Source organism: Myotis daubentonii, chromosome 4 (assembly GCF_963259705.1).
Source record: "Myotis daubentonii chromosome 4, mMyoDau2.1, whole genome shotgun sequence".
Lineage (NCBI taxonomy): Eukaryota > Metazoa > Chordata > Mammalia > Chiroptera > Vespertilionidae > Myotis > Myotis daubentonii.
The window spans coordinates 54,283,687-54,304,300 of NC_081843.1; the positions used below are offsets into that span (position 1 = coordinate 54,283,687).

General features: G+C 37.9%; 1 pseudogene; it reads right to left on the reverse strand.

The window, feature by feature from the left end:
• Positions 1-19,515: 19,515 nt before the first annotated feature.
• Positions 19,516-20,368, reverse strand: LOC132233837 (protein C1orf43 homolog; annotated as a pseudogene).
• Positions 20,369-20,614: the final 246 nt, after the last annotated feature.

The following is a 20,614-nucleotide window of genomic DNA, read 5'->3' on the forward strand; positions in this document are numbered from 1 at the left end:
AGGCAACAGTTTAAAATCCACTCAGAAAATCTAGATTTAAAAATGCAAATAATCGAATAAAGTGGTTATTAATAAGATACAATGATTTTGGCTAAGTACAGATGGAAAAAAATAATACATAGAAGAGTTATATAAATTTATGATTTTCTTATATAAAAATGCACACAGCTAACTTTTACGAGCATTTGTAAATTTAAAAGCTGTGCTTTCTGGCATGATTAAATTTATTTTTCTGAAATGCAAGTTCTAAGAAAAGAATCTTATGCTTAAAAGAAGTTAACCTTAAAACTTTCTGAATTTTAGAATGATGTTCAAAATGTCATATGATTGATGGATGTTTTTGTATTACAAGAGAATAGCAGTACGCCTTTTGTGATTAAAAATAGTCATCAGCTTTAGTCTGGTATTTGGTGACTTTGTCATTGAGTAGGAGCTGGATGAGGTGCTAATAGGTGAGATGAGAGGCTCACAGGGGTGCTGGGAGCCCCTATGCTATGGTAAGTGACAGGATACCCAGGAAAAGCAATTACATTTGCCTTTGTCTCTCTGTTCCCATGTGAAGTGAATATAGATACCTGTTCAGAATTCTGAGGTTGCATACTGAACTATGAGCTACTTAGGCCATAGCAGCTTCACAGTGACAGAAAAGAGAAATTCCAGGTCTCCACAGGAGAAAAAGGTAGTGGATCATGATTTAAATACCAACAAGATGAAAATGGGTGTCAGTTTTATTAGCGGTAATACTTATTACTGCAGAAGTGCTTAGCAAATGAGTATCAGTTAAAGAATAGATAGGACAGCAAAAAAGGGCATATGCCTTTAACTGTCTAGTCATTTTGCTGAAAAGCTGAAATAATCCTCAGGTGAATATATCAGTTGTAAGTCACTCTGTTAAATCAGCTGCTTTCACCAATTGTGACACTATTCAGGAGTTTAGAGGAAAAGGCCTTGCTTTGCCTCAGGCCACGCTTCTATTCTTTTTGCTTAATGTGGAGATGAGAGAAGAGATGGAATCTCAGGTGAAACCTCCAGGAGAAAATGCCCTTGTGCATTACAACTTATTTTTCTGGTCCCAGAGAATCTAAAATAGATTAGTTTTGGTGTCCTCTTGGTTTCAGCTTGGTTGGCCAGCTCCTTGTGAGCAAGGGGGCTGCATTAGTTTCTGAATTGAAGCATTTATGCTGTGATACACAGTTTTCTCTATGAACAATTTGCTAAGCTGTTTAAAAATCACAAAAGAAGAAAGGGACATAAAATGTACCATTAAGTCATTCCATGAGATTTACAAAGGCTTTAATGAGTTAGAAATGGATGAAAAAGCCTTTTTTGATTCATTAAAGATATCCATCTGATTAGAAGAGATTTTCATCACCTTATCAGCTAATCCGATAAACTGACTATCCATTTCAAAATGACTCCAATTGGATTCGTGTCCATCAGAAAGATTTTTCTGAAAACCCCAGAGTATTGTATAAAATTGAAAATTATTATCAAATTGCCACTGGAAAAAAATTATCAGATCATGATAAATCTAGAGGATTGGGGGTGGGGGGGGTTGGGGGGGGAAATGCCCTGAGCTGAAAGGTTACACAAATCAGAGTTCAACCTACATAGTTCTCTTCAAGATTATTATTTATCGGGGGTGGGGGGAGGTGGGGGTGGGGTCGGGGGGAGAACCCTAGGAGAAAAATCAGTCTTTTGGTAGCTAAAGTAGAACTGTTTTATAAGGAGGTTGTTTGGCATGTTTTTTGCTAACCCCATACAGACCTTGAAAAACTAACATGGCTTTGTAGATCTGGAAAATATTTTAAAATGCCATACCAATGAGATAGCTAATGTATGGAACCAGCTAATCAAATTTCCAGTTTTTGGCTGGTGTATGCCCCAGTGTAACAAAGTAAGATTAATGGGGTGTTAAAAGTCTGTGTGGACTTGTCAGTTTTATGCTGCAAATAGGGTTAATTTCATCCAAATGTAGAAATTTTTAAAAATTAATGTGAGTGAACTAAAGCTTTATATTTGTCATTGCTTTAAAGAAACTTATGTTTGCAGGACCAGTCCTATCCATACTTGCCTGGCTAATGGAGAAAGCTGAGGGAGGGAAGAAATGCTTTTTAGGGAATAGAGTATCATGAGGTCAGCTACAATGGAGAAATGCCAGATGTTGAAATTTAGAAGTAGATAATTTTACCTATCGGACTAGCCAAAAGCATTTATTCTGGGCCAATATCTGATACTACCCAGGAAGACAGGCCCCCTTTATCTTTCCTCAAAATCACTTTTTACATAGTCTCCACAGGAAAACTGGGGTGAAGATATTTTGCCCTTTGTGGAATACTTTTGGTAATAAGAAGGAGTCTTCATAAACCATTGCCAGCATTTTAACAAACTGGATGTCATCCATATATTTGTCTACATAATGCCAAACACTTGGATGCTTGGAAACATCCAGATGTCTGATTTCCTTTTCAACTTGTCATTCAAATGGTACAGACTGAGACTATGTCTATATGTAGTTTGAATTGGGTGCTGGTTGGAGAGGCAAGGGGCGAACAGAATTTCAAGAACACTTTTTTTATTGCTCCATATATTTTGTTTCCCCTGAGATAACTTCGACTTAAGTCACAGAAGCACACAGTTTTAGGATCCCCAAAAGAAGTAAAATGCTTACACTGAAACGGAAATCTTCATAGCCTTAAAAAATAGGCATTCATTAAGAATAATGTACGGAACTGGTATGAGATGGTCTCTAGAACCTCAGCCAGTTGGCATTGGCTTTGGCACCCTGAGAAAAAAGGGTAACAAAGGACTGGCTTTAGAAGAACACAGTTTATAGTGGTATGATTTAGAGAGTGCCAAGAATTATACCTCTCATCAACTATCTCTCACATCTGGACAAAATATCTTTTCATTTTGCCTTATTTTCTATAGGTTATTCCTAGAGAAACATTAATTTGTAGTAATAAACATCATCTTTTAAAGTCTAATCTCCTCTTCTCCAATGGAGGGGTTATGAAATATATATTTGCTAAAAATGCATTTAATAAGACTCAAGGTCCTCCCATCTGAGACTTTTATTCCAGGGAGGGGGTGGTGGGAGGTAAGGAAGATTGGATAGGGCAAAGCACTCTGCAAGACAGGCCAGACCTGAGTGGGAGGTGACTAAGAACAACAAAGAAAGGTGGAGTTGGGGAGCTGCAACACAGACTGATTTGCAAACAGAAAGAAGACTGCCCCTGGCTGCGATCTCATTGTCTATGCGAGCATCTGCGGGTCGGGTGCCTGGCCTTAAGTTGCATTGTGTTGATCATTTGTATGCCCCAGTGCTTTCCACAGCACATAGCCTATAGTAGACGCTCAGGAAATAATTAAAAGCTAATCAATAAATGAAAAAAGGTCTGCAGGCTCAAAGTTACATTTCAAAGACTGGAGGCTCAGAGGAATTTCAGGAAGTCACATAGCTCAGCTTGTCTACAGCTAACACTTGGACCACACCAAGAAAGAGCTTTCAATAATTTTCTTTTTAGAAATTCCCACATCCTTTCCTCAAAGCATACTTCAGTTTCATTTAAAAAAATATATCTTAAAACCTTCCTTCTATGATTCAAGATCATTTTCCTTCTTAGCAGAAGCAAAGGTATTCATATGAATATATCTTTTAACTTTTCCAAGAGCTTCCAGGCACACTTATCCCTTCTCTCCAGAACAAACTGCTTGGGAAACAGGACAAGGCTCACTGTCTTTATGTTAGCTTAATTTATTCAACATTTCTGCATCTTAGCTTCTCATTTTAAAAATGAGAATGGTTTGGAGAAGCTTCCAGCTAAGTGAGGGCAGACAGCAGTTTCCCAACTCTTCTTCCTTAAAAGGAGAGCTAACGCACTTAGAGATTTGGGGATTTTCTAAGTAGTCTAAATGACGGCAGACCCAACACAAGGATTCCATTCACTTTCCTCAGATAACAATGTCTCATGTGCTCCATGCAGTACCTGTGACTTTTGTATACTCACTTAGGTTTTGGCTTTTGACAAGTGACCCCCATATCTTCAACGGCTTTCTATGTTGGGAAGATTTTTAAAAATCACCTTGATTCTTACTTATGAACTTTTTCATAGTTTTCTAAAATAGCTTTGGTTGTAGGATAAGCCCCGAGGCTAAATTCGTTCTGATAACAAAACCAGGAATAGCTAATGGCTTTGTTAGGTTGTTCTCTGTATACCGGTTAACGCTTTTTGAAAATGATGAGTTTCAGGGAAGTTGTAAAGTAAATGCAGGGAAAGCAATTCTGATTTTCCTATTGTCCAATTTCCTCTATTACCATGGAAAATATTACCTGAAAGATTAATTGGAAACTTGTGGTTTGGAAATAACACTATTTACATTTTACAAGTGTCAAATAAAGTAAACCTCTGAGTTGCAAAAAGCTACAGTTTTATACAAGACAAAAATAGTCCATGCACATTAAGTTTATATTATTTAGAAAATTAAAGTACCAAGAAGGGACACTAGTCCAGGGATGGATTTGCTGATATGTCAGGGGTCTGCGGGTGTACTTGGGGTCTCCTCAAAATCCAGCTCGAAGAGAAAACAGCCACAACCACATGAGGAAGTCAGTTAATAATACATGTGGCACAAGTTGACAGAAGAAACCGACAACATTTCCCAGACTGGAAGAGGCTGGCCAGCCGGTCTCACTTGCCAGGGTAGGCATCCCACCTTAGGCTTGAGTCCTTTTTCCTGTTCTTTCTGAGTGAACTCTAACAGTGATGCTTCACACAGTGTGAGCATTCCAAACTCTGGTTTACCTCAGCCCTGGGCCCTTAGCCTTCACAGGAGTTGCAGCCTTGGAAAAAGTAATAGAAGTCCCAGTTGGTTATTCTCCTAATTTGTCTCACCTACCATGGAGGCTCTTTTTATACATGTCCCTAAATGTGACAACTCTGAAAGGTGGTGCTCATTTTCCTTGTATTTTGATGAGAACATTGGGATTCAGAGACGTTAAGTAATGTATTCCCAGAAACACAGAAAGTGGCAGAGTCAGGAATTATACCCTGATTTCCCCAGCTCCTGGGACCGCATGGTCCTCCAGGAATGGCAGCACCAGGAATACCGGGGTCAAAGCAGAAACAGCAGCTACTCCAGGCTGTGTCTGTTCATCATAGAGGGAGACTGCTCTCTGTCTGCCTCAGATTATTTTTATAGTCGGGATAAACAAATAGTTTAGTTTTTTACTTTTATAGTTTTTATGAGCTAAGTACATTAAACTCCAAAGGCAATCCTATCTATACCTGTCTAGTGTATGAGAGAAAAAGCTCAACTTTTGACTTTCGGCAGATCTGGATTGGAAGCTCCATCTTGATTAAGTGACATGAGGTCAGCTACTTACTGTCTCTGTGTTTTAGTTCCTTCAGGAAAAATGTGATGAAACCTCTTGCACAGAGTGGTTATGAGCAAAAAAGAACATTATAGGAAAAGGTCCAATGCATGGCATATAATAAAAACCAAATCAATTATGGTGGTGTACTATTTATTTTAAGTTTGATATTAATTGCTACTAATGATAGCAGAAATAATGACTCACTACTGTATCCTAAGTGATGTGTTGTTTTTTTTCCTTACAAGACAAGCTTTCCTAAAGGCACAATAACTAGTTAATTCATTATTTGTAATAATAATTATGTTTGCTTGTAGGGCCAGGTGTTCAACTCTTTACCTGCCCTGTGAAGAGTTTTGTGTGTCTATTGACATCCTATTACCCAGACTGTTAATTCTGTAAAACACATTGGGTTGAATTTAATTGTAAAACATAACTCTTATTTTCTTCATAAAGAAATACCCAGTTTGCTTACAAAATAGTGACAGTGCAACCTGGTGAATATAAAAATCATTAGCCGTATTGGATTAATGATTTTACTAATTTTAGTAATATTTGAAGAATGATTCTCAATGACTGCCTCTTACTACTAAATGTAATATTTGGCTAATAATATACCAACTGTTAAATATAAACTTTGTCAAAAAATGCAAATGAAAGGATACAGTCAACAGGGAACTGTTATGACATTAAAATGCCACCATCTCCTTTGTTTCCCCTCTCTTTGCTAGTCGGCCTCGCCTTCCCTGTCACATTCTCCAATGCATAAAAGCCCCGCTGTTTCAGCTACAGTCCTTTTGATAGGAAATCATGTCAAAGCCAGGAGATATACAAGAGTATGCATCTTAAAATCTCAACACTGAAAAGTATTCTTCTAGTGCTTGCTTGTTGGCATGCCCGTAAAATGATTTGCTGTTTCAGCAACTTGTAGGTTTGTGAAACGGTGGTATAAAACCATCAGTTATCACATGGTAATATCCTTTTATTAGCCAGTGAAATATATCAAGACATTTCATGACAACCGACAATGCCAGATGCTATTATTGGCTTAATGGTTATTACATTTTCACTTTCTTCAACTGAGCTCTTTCTGCATGCTTACTTTTCCTTTTGTGTAAAGCACTTTTCAAATGTGTGGGAGCATCCCAACTTTTCAACATCTATTTTAATATACATATATTTATGAGCACTCGGCTGGCTTTTCTTTTTCTTTTAATATATTTTATTGAATTTTTACAGGGAGGAAGGGAGAGGGATAGAGAGTTAGAAACATCGATGAGAGAGAAACATTGATCACCTCCCTCCTGCACACTCCCCACTGGGTATATGTCTGCAACCAAGGTACATACCCTTGACCAGAATCGAACCTGGGATCCTTGAGTCCACAGGCCGATGCTTTATCCACTGAGCCAAACCGGTCAGGGCTCGGTTGGCTTTTCAAGTTTCCCTCATAGGTGTTCTTTGCAGTGCAGGCACTCCCCAAGCAATGACCACCTGGCTTGTAAACATCTGTATTTGCACTGCTTGCTGGTGAGCCCTTCTCTTCTGCCCTTTGAATACTAACCCTCTCATCCTCAGCCTGCTTTTGACTTCCGAAAGACATTTTCTTTAGAGGATGCTGTGTTTGTGTGGCCGATACATGGAATGATTTGAATCAGTCTTTGTTAGTTCATGATTATTTTGGTCTATTTTTTCTTTTTATCCACTTCAGATCACAGTCAATACCACTTTGGGCATGTTTTCATCTCATACAGCCATACTTTCATTTTAACTCATCTTTTCCCATGTCTTGTAATTCTTGCCTGTTTTCTCTCTTCTGCATTTTTGTGCTTTCCTTCCTGTGTGCCTCAATTGTGAGCGCACAAATGACTCTAATCAAAGCTAAAGGTGAGTGGGTATACCACTATCAAGGAAATATATATATTTTTTCAAATAGTTTCTATTTGAAAAAAAAAAGTCAGAATTGATGTATACAATCTTGCAAGCCCTGGAAACTATCCTGAGATTTCTTTCAGAATTTTTGAAAACTCTCAACCTACTTATTTCCCTCAAGGTCTGGGATATAATTATTTTCGTTTTCTCCAATTTTGTGTTCTCTGCTTACATTTTTGCTCTAATTTTCATATGTATAATCTTTCAAGTAAGCATGGACTTTTTAGGTCTGTGTGGAGACCAAAGCAAGTATTTGGTTGTTACTTTGAAATAATTTTTTAAAAAATATGTTTTTATTGATTTTTAGATAGAGAGGAAGGGAGGAGGGGAGAGAGATAGAAACATCGATAAGAGAGAAACATTGATCAGCTACCTCATGCATATCCCCTACTGGGGATTAAGCCTGCAACCCAGGCATGTGCCCTGATGGGGAGTCAAACCCGTGACCTCTTGGTGCATGGAACAGTGCTCAACCACTGAGCCACACTGTCTGGAAAAGCAAGTAATTTTGGAGGTTGTAAACAAATGGCTCCCTAACAAAACTTGAGACTATGTGAAGCTGCTCTATTTTGTTGGTTGGGGGGCAGAAAGTAGTCCACCCCAACTGGTGCTAAGCACAGGGAAGCAAACAATAGTAGCAGGGCAGTGTTCTGGGCAGCATGTTAGGTATTTCTAGAATGTCACATTGAAGTTGTCTTTGTCTGGGAGAGCTGATGATAACTGAGAAGTGGATAGCTGACAGGTATGTGTTCATTGGCATCTCTCCTTCCTCCTCACTTGCCCCTATGAACCTACTCTGACTCAGTGTGTAGATACCTTTGGCACTACTTGGACATTACACAGGTTCTACATCAGGCTGGCAATTGCAGGGCATAACAGGTTTGTCCTACCCACACCAGAAAAGTTCTACAGAAAAATTTCCCCTAAGTGCTGAGATAAATTTTCCCTTGACCTTAGAGCACACAATGGGAAGGACATATATCTCATAGTTCATTTTATTAAAATGTGATGGGTTTGCCCTGGCTGGTTTGCTCAGTGGATAGAGCATCAGCCTGTGGACTGAGGGTCCCCAGTTTGATTCTGGTCAAGGGCACATACCCGGGTTGCGGGCTTGATCCCCAGTAGGGGGCTTGAGGGAGGCAGCCAATCAATTATTCTCTCTCATTGATATTTTTATCTCTCGCTACCTCTCCCTTCCTCCCTGAAATCAATAAAAATGTATTTTTAAAAAATGTGATGGTTTTTGGGATGGGGAGGGTGAGGTTCTGATCTAAAAAAAAAAAAAAAGAAGATAGCAAAATAAGAATAGCACTTTATGTGACAATTTACATTTTATTATTATACACATAATCTTATGTAATTTCCTTCACATTTCTGAGATAGGTAGGGCAGGAACTATCCTACTCATTGTAGAGGTGAAGAAACTGAGAGCTGAGGAATTTAAATTGGTTTCTTAAGCTTATATGGCTAGGTAGGTTTAACAGAAGTTGGTATTGAGGGAGATTACAGGTTGGAAACACAGAAAAGAATGGAGAGTCTATCTCAAATATTTATAAATTGTTTAATTTTTAGCAAAACAATTGAGATTTGCCAATAACTATGAAAACCAGTATTTCTGATAAGTAATTTATAAGAGCCCTATGATAGCTCTTTAAGACATACTTAAATTGTTTTTGTATTATATTTGAAATTCCATAAATTGAAAGTGAGAAGCAGTCCCAAGGTTTAAGACTTATCTTAAATGTAGAACCTGAAAGAGTTGAGGTAAATTTAGAACCCTAGAGATTGGGACCTCCCCACAAAGGACTACTTTCACGTCTGGAAAAGAAGAGCTATTTTTGGAATATAAATGATTAGAAATCAAACATGATGGAGGACCCTCTCTGCTAAATGTTAAATATTCAGGTCCTCTTGATGACCCAGTGTAATTCATAGTTAGACCAGATTGCCTAATATCTTTTTAGTGAGACCAATGATAAACTAAAAGCATGGTTCCAGGTGAATTAAAATATATACTTTTTGTAAAGAATGAAGGTCTTTTGATAATCAGAAAAAAATCAGAGAGAGGGAAAATGACATCTTTTGTGAATCTTTCCTAGTGTCTATTCAGTCTCCTTGATGAATTCTATTATCACAAAAATGACCTTTCCAGTTCATATCTCTTTTGAGGCTAATGCAATTCTTCTCCATTCTGTTATAATGAAAGTATTACATGGATAACTATCCAGCATTATCTTCTAGAAGGAGAACTAATTTGGGAAAGAAATGAAGTACTTTAATATAATATCAGATCTCTCTCTCGCTCCCCCACCCTTATTTTTATCCATGTAGAGACCTGCTGGATAGAATTAAGCAAGTTCATGTATATGGTAAATACACTGAGCTTCCTACCTAATGCAAAAGTAATTTTTATTATTATATTAGGGAACACGTGTTATAAATGTTTAAAAAACAGAGTTTCAGATAAATTTAGAGGCATAAGTCAGTGAAATATGCTGCAGACACCTTTCTGTTGATTTTTCTTTTTTTGGAGATGAGTAAATGGAAAGTATTAAGATCTGTGGCACACTTCCTAGATGCAAGTTTCAAACATGTACTACCTGTCTCTACCTGTGAGAAGCGTCAATATGGGCTAGAATAGCATAAACACTAATTATGTGCTCTTGTTAATTGCATGTTTCTTTGAAGTGGTAGCAAAATGCAAGCTAGTGTATGGTGCAAAGAGCTGGGAATAATGATGGGAAGCTTCCTCAGACAGGTTGATGCATGCAGAAAGGTAAAGTTTTTGGTAAGCTAGACTGTCTCCCCCTTGAGAAAATAATCCTGGTTTCCAGTACTATCTGAAGAAATCGTTTCTCTGAGGAATATAATTAATGGTGGTATATTGACCAGCTAGCATATAGTGCAGAGATCAATAGCCAGGTCACATGGTTTGAAGTCAGGCCTGTCACACCCTTTGCAGGGGGCCAATTAAATGAATATATAAATCCCTGCTTGTTCTGTATGATAATAAATGTCTTAGTGTAATTCTTCAGAAGAGGTAAAACACTTTGTAAAAAATGCCTCCACTATTACACTCCCTATGAGACAATTAGCTGGCAGAGACTTTAATTGCTGTGTTGTGGATGTGGAAATGGAGGCTCAGAGATCTTAAGCAGTTTACCTAAGTCATAAGTGTGGGCTACAACAATGCAAATTAAGTTAGAATTTTGGAAAGTAGAAAGCAACTAGATAGAATGAGAAGTCAATTTAGTTACTCAAACCTATATTAACACTGAAGTCAATGGTTTTGATGGTTACTATGTCCCAAATTTTGCTGAATTTAGATATTAATTAACTTCATGTAATTATACAAGTTTTTAATATTTTAGTAATGAGAGTAATATTAAGGAAATAGAAAGTGAAAGCCTCATTTTTGTTTTCTATAACTGTCAAAAATAACAGGAGTGAGTCAGAGATTTCTCTCCCAATCTGTTGTATCAATATCCTGGGTTACACTGTGGTCTTACTCAGTGAACCTATTATTAAAAGTAAATATTTACTTCTCAATTTGATGTTTTCTTTTTTATGCAATTCTGAATATTATTTTGTTTTCCTTCTGCACTTTTCACTGCTATGTGCACCTCCCACCCCCCGCCCCTTTAAACTTTTGCTTGCACATTTTACTTCTGCTCTAGCATGGCGACATTAACTCTAGCCACCCAGTAGCACTGCCTTTCACTTCCCTTTCAAAGGGGCACGCTTTCTTTGGCTGGAATGCTGCAGGTTTGGGATTTGTAGATCAGAGCCTGACTCTTAACTCAGTCCTCCAACTCTTAATATACACTTTTCATCTATACCATCCTTGACACCACACAGACATCCCATGTTGAAATCTTTTACAGAGTCTCGACCTGTCTGCTAGACTAAACAGAGACAAGGAAACAGGTAATGACAGGATTGAAACATGGTTTGGGGATCTTGGGAGGAAAAAGGAAAGTAAAAAAAAAAATTTTGATGAACAACATAGTCACCCAAGCTTGTGGTGTCTCATCAGAACCTCTCAATGTTTGGAAGTTTTCCCAAGACTTGCCCTGGTGAGACAGCAAAGACTTATTAGATCATTGTGTCTGCTTCCCCACCTGGGAAGGAAAGAGTCTTCCATACGGAGAACATATGGCTTGGTCTTAGATTAACAACAAAGAATGTCAGTTGGCAGACAGATGGAGGAGAAGCAGAGGATCGTGTGAGCTTTGCTAGCCTGGACCTCACAAATGAATTTAAAAATCATATCCACTTAGTTCAGTTAAGAAAATAAACACTGGCCAACCTATGCAGGGGAAGAGGAGCTAACATTTATTGGACACATATTACAATCTAGGCACAGTATTTTATAGATTTTTTTGTGTGTGTAATACTCACTTCAATTGTTTTATTATCTCCATTTTACAGATGAAGAAAATGAGGTTCTGAGGTGTGGGCTTACTTTGCCCAAGGTCATACAGCATACAGCGAGTAAAGGCAAAGCCCAGAGTCTCATCCAGGAGTCTGATTTGAAAGTTAATGCTTCTCAGAGTTCAGACAACATAAAAATGTTAGATAACTTTCTAGTTACTTCTTCCACTTTTAAACAACATACATAAAGGGAATCTCTTCTTTTTTTTAAATTGTGATATTCAATAAATTTGCTCCAGGCTGCTGTTTATATTGCTTAATTTAATGCTACTGGGTATACAGAAGTGGACTCTGAGGAATAGGAATGAGGAGGAGGATCTGTAAATAGGACAAGTGAACACACTTATATTATAAATGTTTGCAGCCACCCTTCCCCTTCCCCCCAAAAGAAGGAAGATTCTTTCTGTTGATTCAGGTTGAGAGTTCCCCGCTGTTGTCCAGAATCTGAGCACAGGTAGGGAGGGGCCAGGTCCCTTTCCCTAAAGCAAAGGGAGCAAGAATGCAATATGTATCTGTGTCATGGAGAGAAAGGGGGTGACAAAAGGTGGCGGTGGGGGAGGGGGGGAGTTGTGAATGTTTTTTCTTTTTCCTTCTGTACTTCTACAAGTATGGTGTTTTTATTTTTATTATATCTGCTCATATATAGGGTGGGGCAAAAGCAGGTTTACAATTGTGAGTACATGAAACATAGTTTATTCTTGTATTATTATTTATCAATTATTGATTGTAATATTTTCCATACAAATACGTATAAACTTACTTTTGCCCCACTCTGTATTATTTAACTTCTGTTCATAATTCAAAACTTGAAAGGTAAAGTTGTTAGAGAGATGGTTCGAGTTGAAGGAGAGAGAGACGTCTTAGTGCAGTGATAGGATACGTGGGAGATGGGGAGACTTATGTGAAAAGAGGACCATAAGGAGTTTACTAGTTATAAATTGGAAATCATTTTATATTTTTCAAGAGATTCCAGTAAAAACTTGAGTTTAAATCTACCATCTAAATATATAGCTCATCCTTTTCTGTACTATTTCCTCTCCTTTATTATCTTTTCTTGGTTTAATCATTTTTTTTCCTTATTCCATTTTCCTCTTCTATTAGGATTATTTTTATTATTTTAATGGATACCATTGAGTTTATCACAAGCTCTTGGGACTATTAGAATATACCTAAAATAAATTTTTTCCCACTTTCTGGACATGTAGAAGACCTGGAACACTTTAATTATATTTATCACTCCTCCCACCATCAATATTTTGTGATATTGTTGCCAAACATTTTAATTATCTCTGTATTTTATATCCCATACAATAGTGTTATTATTATTATTTTAACTTTTAACGAGTCAAGATTACTTTAGATTTGCTCACACATTTGCTTTTTTTATTATCTTTCTTCCTTCCCTGTATTACCTGTGCTTTGATCTGCTATTACTGGTTTTTATCCTGAAGAACTCCCTTTAGTATCTCTTTTAGCTAGGTCTCTTACTGTGAATTTTCTTAGTTTTAGTTTTTCAGAAAATTACTTAAATTATCTTTTTGTTTTATTTTTTTAAATAAGCCATTTAATTGAGGTATAATTGACATGTAAAAGCTGTTTACATTCAATGACCTTGAGTTCATGAAATGAGTTTGGGGAGAGGTTTACACCCATGAAACCATAACTATTGTCAGGGTCATAAACCTATTCATCACCTCCTAAAGCTTCCTCTTACTCTCTTTATTATAATTATTATTTTTTGTGTGTGTGGTAAAAAGACTTAACATCCTTAGATCTACCTCCTTAGTAAATTTTTAGTATATAATATAGTGTTGTATGTTATAAGCACTATGCTATATAGTAGATTCCCAAAACTTATTTATCTTATATAACTGAAACTCTATACCCTTTGGTCATCATTTCCCTTACGTCCCCTCCCTGAGCTTCTAGCAGTCACTATTCTACTTTCTGCTTTTATGAGTTTGGCTATTTATATTCAATATATAACTGAGATCATACAGTATTTTTCTTTCTGTCTGGCTTATTTCACTTAGGATAATGTTCTCCAGGTCCATCCATGTTGGTGAAAATGGCAGGATTTCCTTCTTCTTTAAGGCTAAATAATATTCCATTGTATGTATCTACCACAGTTTCTTTATCCATTTATTGATCAATGGGCATTCAAGTTACTTCCATATCTTGAGTATTGTGAATAATGCTTCAGTGAACATAGGAGTGCAGGTATATTTTTAATATGCTGATTTCAATTCCTTAGGATAAATACCTGGGAGAGAAATTGCTGAATCATACAATCATTTCATTTTTAATTTTTTGAGGAACCTACATACTATTTTTACAGATTGTTGTACCAATTCACTTTCCCATCAACAGTGCATGCGGGTTCAGCTTTATTTCTGAAACTCATTCTCTCTGAGTACACATGTCTAACTTAGTCACATTCCTTCTCCATTTTATTTTATTTCTCTTTTTTAAACTTAGAAATTTATTGTGTCAGCTGGAAAACCAGATGGGCTGAGCCCCAAAATGGCACCAGCTCTTTCACTATTTAAAATATGATTTTTCATTGTCTTCAGTTTTCCATCGATTCATTCTTTTAAGGTAACACTGTCCTCCAGCTTCTTCTAAGTGTTTCCCGTTGTCTTTGTTTTTGTTTTTCATCAGTTTTATTATTATGTGCCTAGAAGTGGCTTATTCTACTTGTGGTTAGCAGAGTTTCTTCAATCTATTGCTTGTCACTACTTCATTAATTTAAAAAATAGTGATAGCTCTTTCAATATTTCATCTAATCTATTTTATTTTTCTTCTTCTGGTCACCTGATACATGCATGTTAGAGTTTTTCATTATTTAAAGTATGTTTCTTTGAGCATTTCTATATATTTTTTTTTCCTATAAGTCCTTCAATGTAGATGTTTCCTATCCACCAGGATCTTTCAGGTAAGGAACCCCACTTCTACTGTATCTTCTCTGCTATTAACCTATCTATTAATTTCAGTTATTATATTTTTCATTTCTAGAATGTCCATTTGATTATCTTGTATAGATTTAGGTTTGAGCACAATAATCATGGTTGTTTTTATCTAGTAACTCCAATACCTAGATAATCTCTCTGTTACTATTCTCTTTTGGTTTTCAGTCTCTCATGTCTTGTTTTCCGGCCTTCCCGATAATTTCTTTCTTGATTGCCAGATACTGTCTAGGACAAATCACAGAAGTTCTTCAACGATCTCTTCCTCCAGAGAGGGCTTTTCTTCTGGCAAGTGTATATAGCATGGGTTTATCACATTGGTTCAGGTGCAGCTGCATTTGGGGAGGTGTATTTCTGATTTTCCCTTACTGGTAGTGCTTAGCTCTTCAGGGCCTCAATGGAAAGCCTAGAGTGATTACAAGAGCCCCTCCATCTTGACTAGCACTGAACTTCAATTTTTACCTCCCCAGCTTTGTGAAACTGCCAAGATCTCTCTTTAGCTTTTTAGCCTATAACTAGCCACCTGTTGCTTGGTTTGTTGACCTCCTATGCAGATTTACAGGTTAGGGATCTGTCAAGTGATTTGAGGGGAAATTGCATATAGAAATTCAGTTTTACTTCCTAGGAGTTCACTTTTTTCTGGAACATTGGCCTATTGAATATTGCTCCCTTGATGGCCCTGAACTCTAATTTTTGTCATCCCAGCAAATGACTATCCCAGCAACTTCCTGTTTGACTTCTATGGCCTATACTTGGACTCACCAAAAGCCTGGAGAGAAAAGACTAGTAAATCGGATCCATTCAAATGCATTTCCCCTCTTTCTAGAATCTTGGCACCACAAGACCTAACTACATTAATCTTTAATGCCTTCAAACTGCTATTTATTACAGTTCTTTGTGGGAGAGTAATTCTGTCCACATTACTACATCATAGATAGAAGCAGAAGTATCCAATAAGAAAGGAATCAATTTTTGGTTATTCTTGGCTATGAAAATGCTCTCGCTCCCCCCGCCACACACACACCCCATCACACCATGTATGTATTTAGATGATGCACCATACAGTAGTTGGTCCATGTGTACCCCCAATTTATATGAATTTATAAAATTTGAATCTCTCACAACTGCCTACATAGTTGTGATGCTATTTACCAAGATGGAAAAGAACATGGGGTGCGGTTGGTTGTATATTAAATTTAGGATGTTTATTAAACAAGTAAAATGAAGAGTAGAAATCAGTTGAACCTACTTATCTGGAGTTTAGATGAGAGTCAAGGCTAGAAATGTATTTTGGGAGTTGTTTAGCCATAGATATCATTTGAAGCTTTGGGATTAGTTGAGATCCCTTGTAAAGTGAATGTTTAGGATAGAAAAAATGGGGAGAGACTCTGGAACACTGTAACAGCTAGACAATGAAAAGAGGAAAGGGATTTGGCAAAAGAGACAGAAAAGAAGGTGACCTTGAATTAGGAGAAAAATCAAGAAATTGTGTTGTCTTGGAAGTCCATTAAAGAAACTATTTCCAGAAGGAGGGGAAGTCAACAATTCAAATACTGCTGACAGAGTAATGAGCACTGGATTAGGCTACATAGAGGAGCACAGTGACCTTGATGAATGCAGCTTCAGAAGGGTTTTGGGGGTGAGGGTCTTTGTGAAGTAAGGAAGTTGAGAATGAGTATATACACAAGTCTTTGAAGGAGTTTTGGAATAAAAGTGACTGATAAATGGTATCTAGGCAATGCAGTCAGGGTTTTTTGTTTTTGTGTTTGTTTGTTTTTTAATAGATGGAAATATTTTAGTTTGCTTACATGCTAATGGGAATGATTCAGGAGAGAGAGTCAGGAAAATAATGATCCTTCATGAGAAATAAGGGATAAGTTGCTATTAGGGATACACATTTTAAATAGAGGAAAGAGAATGAGCAAATACAAAGATTACACTTAAGTAAGAGTGTGAACAATTCATCCATTGGAAAAGGAGGAAATCATATTACTTGGGTACAGATGCTTATATATTAGTAAATTTGGTAAGACAAATATATGACATATAGTTTCTGACTGTTTATAAACATCTTGGAGGCTAAGAGAGTGAACTAACCTGGGAAATGCAATATTTGAGTCTTTTTGAAATTTATGTTCATAAATATAAAGTATGATCCATCAGCATAGCATGGTTATGTTTTTTTTTCCAGTTATGTTCAACTGCTCAGGTAAATAAAGAGCAAACGGTGAGATGAGTTCTCTCAGAATTATTCATTGTCATATGTGTAAGATAAAGGGAGAGAGGAAAAAGGAATAGAAGCTATATATGCAGGGAAGGGATTATAATGAAACTGAAGTTCAAAGCATGAAATTCATGCAAGGGGCTCAGCTCTTGCAGCCCTAGCTTCATCCAGAAGGTTGTCCGGAAGGACATCTGGTCTAATTAGCATATTATGCTTTTATTATTGTAGATGACCCCTGGGATTTAGGCTGTTTTAGCATGGAGATAAGGACAAGAGGGAGTGGGTGAGGTGGGATGATTGGAGGATGAATGATAACTACAGCAGGGGTGTGGGGTGAGGCTATAATCTGATGGTATGTGCTTTAGAGTAGCTAGGTGATTTGATTTGATATTTTGAGAAGGTAGGACTAATGAACGGTTTTTATAGTGGGTTAATCATGGAGGATTAAGAAATTGTGCCAGATTGGGAGCTATCCAAATGCTTAGAAAAAGGAGATTCTGAGGCATAAGGGAATGCCTGAGGTTTAGGGCCTCTAATGATGATGGAGACATGCAGGGATGGAGTCATAACCAGTATGGCATGGGTTCTAACCAGTGAGAATTTGCACCAGCCTTTCATAATGGGTCAGCTATAAACAACTTTTATTGTGTTATCGGGGCTTCCAAACTAAATTCTACAGCTGAGTGATAGGGCTGGTCTTATGGCAGGTTAGGGTAAAAGGAACAAGCAGTCCAGGATTTCTCCTTGGGATTGATTTTTAAGGCAGTTTGTTATGACAGGGCTGATAATGTGCTAGGAGCATATTGCGAGTTCTGTGGTCCTCACCTTCAATCCTTCTAGGGCACTGTCAACTATAAATATCTGCAAAAATATAGCTGTAATTATTTCTAAAAGAAGTGGAGTTGGAGTTCAAAGGTGTAAAAGCAATCCTTGCTCTGCATTTACTAACTGCTTGATCTTTAGAAAGTAACACATTTATTCTGGGCCTCAGTTTCCTCATCTATAAAACAAATTAGATTGAATTAAAACATTTCTAAGGCCCCCTTTGGTGGTAAGGACTTGCAATACCACACATAGCTTGCTTAGAGTTACACATTTTCTTCATGCACATATTTCAGCTGAGGTGCTATTTCTACTTTGTCTTTTTTTACCTAGGACTTTTTAAAAATATATTTTTATTGATTTCAGGGAGGAAGGGAGAGGGAGAGACAGAAACCTCAATGATGAGAGAGAATCATTATTGATTGATTGGCTGTCTCCTGCAACCAACTCCCCCCCCCCCCCCGCCCCGGGGATTGAGCCCGCATGTACCCTGACTGGTTACCGTGACCCCCTTGTTCATAGGTCAAACTTCAACCATTGAGCCACACCAGCCAGGCTGTACTTAGTTTTGATAAATGTTCCCTACATCTAAATATCCCCAGCATCAAACAAATTATTTTCAGTCTACTATGTAGTGATTTTCTAATTCTATAAGGAAAAACAAAACAAATAAAAACCTGAATTTGCATATCCTATCTCTAAAACTTGTTCAGTCATATCTTACTCTTTCAATACTTCTTAGGGAAAACTAATTTTTTTTTTTAACTCTTCTGAGAGAACATTTCATCTTTGGTAATTCCTACATATTTTCAGAAAGTTTTAAAGTACTTAACTGGTGAGTGAATTTAAGCTATTACTAAACTTTTAAAAGTTTGTGTGTGTGTGTGTTTAAACATGATCTCCTTTTGGTTAAAGTGAAGAATGAGGAATAAAGTACTCTGGATAAGAATTCACGTGGTGTCACTTATTTAGACAGTTACAACACTGAGTGTGTTACTCAAAGTTCATCTTTACTTAATGCTGCTCCTTTCTAATCCATGGATAAGTATTTCCAAGATTAATTGTCCAGATCTTTTATTTTTTTTTTTTTAGTAGGAACAAGGTAGTTTATTTTTAGGAACAGAGAAAAGACAGGACAGACATACCCCTTATCATTTGAGAAAGAGCCATAGTCAACACATCAGAAAACAGATGAATTCTTTCTTTTCATGCTATTAACTTTTTATTCTAAATTGGCTTATCCTCTTTAGCCTTTCATTTTAACATTTGCATTAACAACATAATGAAGCCATGTTAGTATACATTTAAAACATTCCCAGAAAGTCGTGATTCCTCTCCTATCACACAAATACTCATCAGCTGACTCTATAGTGATGTCTTTTGTTTCAGAGAGTGTTACTAACGCTTAAAGTGGTAATAAAAATGGGTGGCAGTTAAATCTTATTGATATCAGGCCAAGACACTGAAGGAGGACCCTGGAACCCTAGAAGAGAAGGCATCTCTGTGTGCTGAAGAACTACTCTGTTTGCACCAATCAGAAATAGAGGTGTACAAAAGCAGGATAGGCTTCTCCTGGTAGCTTGTAGAAGAGCATCTGCCTTCCAGTGTGAGCGAGAGGCAGTTTAAATAGTCTAGAGGACCTGACAACTCCTACGTTTTCGTGGATTTTGTTCATATTGCTTTCTGAAGGCCAGCTCACTATAGGAACAGTCCAGCACCACTATATTCTCTAACCAGTCCCCTTTGACCGGTTCCCTCTAAACTCACACCGTGGCCAGCTCACTCAGGACCTCCTGATAGCGCAGGTTCTCTCTCTGGCCAAAGACCCCAGTCCCATAGAGGGCTGTCTCATAGGCATCAGCTATGAGATTGATACCCATCCAGGGTATCGTGAGGGCCTGTGCACACCCTAGAAAGGAGTACTAGTGTTTCGAAGATCTAACAGGGAGGAGCAAAAACCCTTGTCCATTCAGGAACGGGGATGCCGGCCTTCAGCATGAAATGGGGTTTCAGAGGCACGCATGGCATCCAGAGCGTTCATCCTGTATAAATACAGTGGGGCCTTGACTTACGAGTTTAATTCCTTCTGAGACCGAGCTCGTTAAGGAGCTCGTTAACTCAAATTACTCTGTCAACTCAATGCAAAAAATTGGCGGAGAGACAGCTGGTATCTCAAAAAACTCGTTAGTCGGGACACTCGTAAGTCAAGGCCCCACTGTAGTTGTAACAATTCTGATTTCCCTGGGTGTCCAGCTGCAGAAGTCTTGCATCATCATCTGCAAGGCTCAGGGTTCATACTTGATATCCTGAACCCTGGATAGTCGAATATCAACCTCCTCTTTTAAGTCCTTGGGGGCATTGTGTCCCACAGGGATGTGAGGTCCCCTTCGGGATTTCATCACAAAGCGCATGATTTGCCTCCACAAAAATAAATAGCAGCACAAACACCAGGCTCCCGCAGGCTATCACCAGCACGTTCACCACCGACAGCCAGTTATGCCGGACGCCACGGCCTCCCCACCCCGCGCAGAACTTCTGTTTACCCCGCTGCCCTGTCCCTTCAGCCCGGCCCCTCCAAGGCAAGCTCGCCTGCGTTCTCGGATGCCTCCAGGCCATCCCCTTAAGGGGAAAGTTCAAGGCTGACGCGACCAGAAAACATAGCAGATCACTTGTCCAGAATCTTTTAAATGCTAGGGTTAGAAGCCCAATCCAAGCGACTTAAATTAATTGTGTTAGTTACCTATTGCGATGTAATAGATTGCCCCCCAAACATACCTTCTTGAAAGAACACCCATATGTTCTGTGGGCCGGGACATGAGCACAGCTCACCTGAGTCCTCTGCGTCCTGGTCTCTCCCCCGGC